The 7,384-nt window shown below is 39.6% G+C and overlaps 1 long non-coding RNA gene across 2 annotated transcripts; it reads left to right on the top strand.

Moving 5' to 3' along the window:
* The first annotated feature begins 423 nt into the window (after positions 1-423).
* Positions 424-3,122, top strand: LOC128786196 (uncharacterized). Of its 2 annotated transcripts, none has more exons than XR_008430204.1 (3): positions 424-519; positions 2,665-2,808; positions 2,886-3,122. It is a non-coding gene; the product is annotated as an uncharacterized LOC128786196 (long non-coding RNA). The 2 variants fall into 2 exon arrangements; XR_008430203.1 differs by lacking the exon at positions 424-519 and adding an exon at positions 538-743.
* The last annotated feature ends 4,262 nt before the right edge of the window (positions 3,123-7,384 follow it).

The following is a 7,384-nucleotide window of genomic DNA, read 5'->3' as shown; positions in this document are numbered from 1 at the left end:
TTAAATTTAATTAATTTTTTTCCAGATGGGATGCACCCAAAAGTAATGAGGGAGCTGGCAAAAGAGCTCACCAAGCCACTTTTACTCATTTTCCAGCAGTCCTGGTTAATGGAAGAAGTCCCACTTGACTGGAAATTAACAAATATAATGCTCATCTACAATAAGGGTTGGAAGGATGATCTGTGGAATTACCAGCCCATCAGCCTCATCTCAGTACCAGGAAAGCCATGGAGCAGATCTTTCTGAGTACCACCACACAGCACATGCAGGGATCTGGCCGAGCCAACATATGTTTACAAAAGGCAGGTCCTGCTCGACCAATGTGATCTCCTTCTATGACAAAGTGACCTACTTTGTTGTTGAGGGTAAGGCTGTGGCTGTTGTCTGTCTAGATTTCAATAAGGTGTTTGACACCATCTCCCACAGCATTCTTCTGGAGAATTTGGCAGCCCAGGGCTTGCACAGGTGCTCCCTTTGCTGGAATAAAACTGTCTGGATGGCCAGGCCCAGAGTGTGCTGGTGAGTGGTGCCACACGCAGCTGGTGGCTGGTCACTAGTGGGGATCCCCAAGGCTCAGCATTTTGGCCAGGCCTGTTTAATCTTTATCAAAGTTCTGGACAAGAGGATTAAGGGCACCCTCAATGAGTTTACTCATAACACCAAGTTGGATGAGAGTCTTGGTCTGCTGGAGGGAAGGAAGGCTCTGCACAGGAATCTGGACAAGCTGGATCAATGGGCCAAAGGTATGAGGTACAACAAGGGCAAGTGCTGGGTCCTGCACTTGGATCACAACAACCCCAGGCAGTGCTACAGGCTGGGGCAGAGTAGCTGGAAAATGGCTCAGCAGAAAGTGACTTTGGGGTGCTGGTCAACAGCTGTCTGAACATGAGCCAGTGTGTGCCCAGGTGGCCAAGAAGTCCAATGACACCTGGCCTGTATCAGCAATAGTGTGACCAGAAGGACCAGGGCAGTGGTTGTCCCCTGTACTTGGCACCAGTGAGGCCACATCTTGAGTCCTGTGTTCAGTTCTGGGCCCTTCACTTCAAAAATGACATTGAAGTACTGGAGAGCATCCAAAGAGGGGAAATTAAGCTAATGAAGGGTCTGGAGCTCAAGTCCTGTAAGGGAACTGAGGTTGTTTAGTCTAAGAAAAGGAGGTTCAGGAGGGACCTCATTGCTCTCTACAATTGCCTGAAAGAAGGTTGTATTGAAGTGGGGGTTTGTCTCTTCTGTCATGTATGAACTGAAAGCATGAGAGGAAATTACCTTCAGATTAGATATTGACAAAAAATTTCACTGAAAAAGGGGCTAGGAATGGGAATAAGTTGCCCAGCGATGTGTTGAATTCACCATCTCTGGAAGTGTTTAAGAGGTGTCTGGATGTGGGACTTGGGTATATGCTTTAGATGTTTGTTGATGGTTGGATTGGATAATCTGGAATGTCACTTCCAACCTTGATGATTCTGTGGGTCTATAATCGATGAATCAAGTTACTTCGTGCAAACTGGAATCCAATTTTTTCAAATGTTTGTAAACAAGCACTGTAGCATTTTGATCTAACATTTTTGAATCTGAGAGTTTCTTGACCGATTTCTCTTTGAATGAAGATTTTCTTCTTCTTATGGATGTTTGCTGTCTAAATGAAAACCTCGTGAGCCATAAAGAAACATATCTTTAAAAGATTAAGCTTTATGTTAATTTTTTTGCTGTAATACAGGAAATAATTTACCATTGAGATTATACTGCTAGTCTCTAGAACATTATCCTTCCACACAGAATTAAGGTCTCTGTTCCTGGATTTCCCACTAAAATCTCAGAAAAGGATAGCTCTTTGTCTGGCTGCATTGCCACTAAAGATGAGCATTGTTTTACACATGTACAGGTATCCGGAGAAGGAGGAGGTGAGCTAAGAAGAAATGACAGGGTTTGATGCTGGGTTAGGTTGTCATTAGGACAATTAGCTGTAACATTATCAGGTCCCCACTGCTGTAAATATAACCATGAAGAAAAACCCTGCTGAATTCCTGTTACTACCAAAAAGGCAGGTATAAAATTTAAATTATAAGAAGGTAAGACTTTTTACATTAAACCGTAACAGAGTCTCCATAGCCTAAAACCAATGATGATTTAAAATAAAGAAATAAAAGTTTACACCAACTTTTTTTTTTTTTTTAGAATTCAAGACAAAAAGAGTAAATTGAAAATAAAAGTTCCCATCACCATTTACTCATCTTTATGAAATTTAGATGAGTTCCTGTAGAGGCAAGTGAGCAATTTCTAGCATACACCAGGAGGTCACCACACAGCATTTCTGGTAGTACCAGATGACAGACATGATAATGTCTGATGACAGACATTCTAATAATTAGCTTTTTCTGTGTCTTTGCAAAGCCATCTTTGTAGATTCATAAAATCCTTTCCTTGTTCATCTCCTTTTTCCATCATTAGCATTTCAATCAACTGTACCTTTTATTGGAAGCCAAACTGAGAATGTGGGGAATTAAGATTTTTAATGTCTTCTTAATAGGAACAAAAAAAAAAAAAAAAAAAAATTCTGAATGACTCTGAGATGTCTGTTGCCTTTTGTTGTTGTTGCTATAATTGAAATTGCACAGTATGGCACAGTGATATATGATTTTGTTTCTATGTTTTTTTTTAATCAAGTCTAATGTAATCAGTCTTGACAAGAAGATAACACGAAACAGCATTAAGAATTCAAGTAGAAGAAATGTGAAAACTCATCTGTGGAAGGTGCAGAAGATTATATGCCAGTGGTCAAGAGTCTGAGATTTTAGGAGCAGTACACAGGTATATTTAAAGAGAGAAATCACAATCTACCTTTTCATACCTTACTAGCCAGTAGACATACATCCTTTCTGCCACAGGACTCTGCCTTAAAGCATCTCCTGCTTCCAGTACTCAGGACACCTTGTTTGGAGACCATGGCTGCACGATCTGATGTCTGCCCACAGGCCAAGTCAGAGACTGCTGGCACATATTAACCAGAGGGTTACAGTTCCAGGTGCTTAATGGCAGGAGCCAAAATGCCAGAACTTTCCATTTGGACAGGTTTCATATTTTGTGGGTCTCATATGCACTCTTTTTTCCAATTCCAAATAAATGTAAACATGCTGTCAAATTAGAAGTTATTTCAATTTTCTTTTTCATGAAAACTCAAGCTGCTATACTAATTTATTTAAATTGACTCAACAGGGGGCTTGCAAGGTAGGTCAAGGTGGATTTTCTGGTAGGAGAACAGTTCTGAAATACTTAGTGGAACAAATTTCCCAGAAAATTAATTATTATACTTTAATATTCATATTAGGCAACTGAAATATGATAGAGAAAGGACTATGGCACATTTATTAGAGATCTGTGACCCATGTACAAGTTTCATGCACTCCTAATTCAAATGTATATTTCTCCAAAGAAAATTTTGGATTATTTAAAATAAGTAATTAAAATATTTCAGTAAAAGGATATGCAGAATCTTGATTTAATGAGTGAATGAAGTTATGATAGCTGCATATACAAAATATACAATATATTATCTGAAGAAGCTGTGGAGAATCTTTGAATTTATTACATAATTGTAGGATTGATGTTTAATTTTTAAATAGCAATAGGAATAGTAATCTTGCTCATCTTTGATAAAAGGTGGCTGACTGAAGGTTTTAAGAATGTGGAATGTACAGTGAAATGGTAAAATAAATGCGTGTATCTCTCTCCCTGTTTGGCTTGTAATAACTATACAAAGAATATGATGAGTGGTAAATAAAATGAAGTATGTGGTCTTTAAGAAGCATGTGGAATTCATTGCTACGGGAGGCTGTAAAGTGGTTGTAAGGTGGTTGTATTTAAAAGAGGATTATTTTACAAGCAATAACACTGAGCTAAATTGTATGGAGCAATGGAGCAGCCTTCTTCACAAGACCCCTGAGGCTGGCTCAGCATTTTCAGCTCTGGCAGCAGAGCATTTCATGCCAGCGGAGGGGAGCCAAAGTGGACGCAGAGGTGACACAACAAAAAGCTAACCAAAAGGCAAGTAAAAGTCAAGAGGAGCGGAGACATAGGAAGAGAGCATAATAAAACTACAACATGTCCAAATTCAGCAGGGCTTCTGTTTGTATGCATCTCTTCTCCCCATGTTTTCCTCTTAACTGACTCAGAGCTGCAATGGCACAGGACCAATGGGAAATTGAGCCCAGGAGCCAAGGTGGAAGCCAGTCTGGCTGTATCTCAGCATGGTGACTCAGCTTTGGACTGGGAATTCCAAATTTGCAATTTTCAACTGGCTGACACTTTACTGTGCAGGTATCCATGCACTGGAACAGATTGCCCAGAGAAGTAGTGGAGTCTCTCTTCCCCACTGACACATTCAAGAACTGTCTGCATCTAATCCTGCGCAAAGATAATCCTGCTTGACCAGGAATCCCAGGTACCCGCTGGAATCCCTTCCACCCTTACCCTTTCTCACATTTTGCTGAAAATGAGGTGAAAGTGGCCGCTTGGGGGATGAGGTGTGGGAGGGCAGCTTGGAGAAGGCATATATGCTGAAGGGGGAAACTCTGCAGACACTAACATGGAGATTCATCTGGGGCAGAAAAGCTCGCTGCTAAAAAGCCTTTCAAAAATTAGACTTCCTCTCCTCTGGGAATATTTTTCTGCACTTTTCTCAGCAGGTTGCTCCTTCTTTTTCATCCATCACCTCCCTCTCTTAGGGCTTAGGGGCCATAAATCTCTATTTTGGCCCTTCTGTGTCTCAGCCCCATGAGTGTCTTCTTTACAACCTGTTCGGTCATCCTTATTCTTCCCAGCTGGCTTCACATACTTAGCAAGCAAAATTTGGCTGGGGAAGGAACAGGACAAAATCCTAAATGGAAAATTAATTATGAAGTCAGTAAGCAGGACCACAGACAGTCAGATAAGAGATTTAAAGTCTAGAATGATGTAGGTGAGTATGATGCTTAGTAAATTAGCAGCAGTGTTTCCTTCATGTTTGATTGCCAAAACAACTGTGGTAATTGTAACTGGAAGCAGGAACCCATCCTCAAGTAAACTATGACCTGTTGGCTAAGAGTTGCAGCATTTTCCATGTGTCTTGTTTTCCCATAAGGTTAAAGTTAATAGCTAAGCATACCATCCAGGAGTATGCTATTTTCTTCCATTATGAAAAGTAGTGTTGCAAGCCCTTACTTTGTTGGCAGTATGGGCTTAGGGAAATAAACCTTCGATCAGCTTCATTGTATGGTCAGTTAGCTAAATCAACATGCCCATTTCTAACATTTGCTCCTATAAAGATTTCTCCAGGTATCTTGTTATTAAAAACATGATAGTAAGTTGTTGTGTTATGTTGCCAGTGGAAAATCTGGTTTTGGTAAATATTCATCTTGAGGTTAATTTTTGTTTGAAAAAGAGTAACTTTACATACTCACATAAGAAATTTGGGAGATAGCAGGTTAAAAATTCATATGGAGAAAGTTGCATATGCCTTATTCCCACTTACAAAAAAAACCTGGAGCTATTTTAATGTTTTGGCATATGGAGTTATTGTAGCTCACTGAAAAAAAACCCCAACCACTCAGCCCTGTGTTAGATACCAGATCTCTCTTACTATTACGTAATGCAGGGAAATATATATACAGAGTACAGTTATTTTAAATACAAAGTTTAGCAAGAATTACTGTAGCTTATATGGAAATGGAAAGTCTGAGAAGTTTTACAAGTTTCAAAGTGCTGTGGCTGATGCAAAAGTTCCATTTATCGTGGGCCTATTTGCAGCTGGGAGTTCTGCAGGAACTGGAAGAGACAGAAAACAGTGAAAATGCAGACTGAGTATGTAAAAATACAGGCAAACTCTTTGTTCTCTTCCGTGGCACTGATATGTAAGGCTAATAACAGCAACTTCACTCCATTCTTTTCCTGTCCTTAACTAAAAACAGATCCAGATGTTGCAAGAACGTCATGACAAGGAAGCAGGAAAAGGAAGGGTGAGTTTGCACTAAGGGTGTGCTGGGTCAAACTGCTGAGCTCTGTGGGGAGATATTGACTTGGGCTCAGATGGGCTGGTGGATGTTTGCTCATTTTGCCAGGGTTTGGGCCATTTGTGCTTGTTGTGCTGGACTGTGATGATATAACGGCACACCTGGCACTGTGGAGCCCTGTGTTGTTTCTGGTCCATACCAGAAACATCTTCTTTGTAAATCTGAAGCAGTTCTGCATTTTGAATTCAGATGGTAACATGAAAATCCTGTACTCAAGAGCTGATATTATAACACTTCACATTGTCCCAAGATGTTTCATGCCAGAGGTGAATATCTTTACACATATAGTGGGCGCCAACATATGGCAGGTACCAGTGTGTTGGGAACTGTGCCCTTGACACTGTTCAAGTGTTCAGAAAAACAGCAGCAGGAGCTGAAATCTTCTATCACCCTTCTTGAAGCTTTTGCTCTATAAATTTTTCAAATGTGTATCTCCCATGGTCCAGAAATTGGATTATTTGCTAAAACCTATGGTCCCTTGTCAGCCCTCACTTAATAAAGATCATCTCTTAATTTTGTCACAAAATGGATTCAACTATGGTTAATTTAGGCCACCAAACAACTCCTACTTAAGACAGCTGTAAGCGCTTTTGGGTCATATATTTTGCAATGATATTTCCTCTGTTTGTAAAAGGCTTGTTTTCAGACAATCTATTTTCCCTACTGATAACAGTGGCTCTGTTCTCGGTTAACCCATGGATGATATCAGTAAATTTTTGAAAGGGGAAATGAACAAGTAGAAGCAAATCAATGGAAGAAAATTAAAAACACAACAGCAGTTGTAGAGCAACACACATCACCCAGTCTTGCATAAGCCTTGCTTTGGCTTTTATTCTTCTTCTTGTAGATTTTATAACTCACTATAAAAAAAGTCTAGTGGAAAGTATTTTTATTTTAACTACTAAAACCCAGTGGCTGAATTTTCTGCAGAGGAATAAGACTTTTCTCAAATGACATCATCAACCGTTATTTGAAATTACCATCTTCCACTCTGTTCTCATTCTACACTAACTCATGAAAGATTTTCAGAGAAATACTGTATATTTAGCTATTAGGTGTGCAAGTAAAATCAATTCCATGAGTCTAAATGCAGACTCTTTTATTATATTTTTCCTTTCCCCAAGCTGTAGTCTCATTTGTTTTCTCCTCCCAGATAATTTTCTTTTAATCCATAGTTTCTACATTTCTTTTTGTTTATTCTCTTCCCCTTTGTGCTTTCTTTTCCTTGGAAAGGTGTTTTGCTTTATTTTGATTTTTACAGGATATTACATTTTCTTTTTTTGGTTGGGTTCCCCTCCTCCCCCCCATTATCTTGCCCTGTAATCACTTCCCTTTATGTT

The sequence above is a fragment of the Vidua chalybeata genome, chromosome 3 (genome assembly GCF_026979565.1).
Source record: "Vidua chalybeata isolate OUT-0048 chromosome 3, bVidCha1 merged haplotype, whole genome shotgun sequence".
Lineage (NCBI taxonomy): Eukaryota > Metazoa > Chordata > Aves > Passeriformes > Viduidae > Vidua > Vidua chalybeata.
Note: the sequence above shows the minus strand (reverse complement) of the source record. Positions and strands in the feature narration are given on the sequence as shown.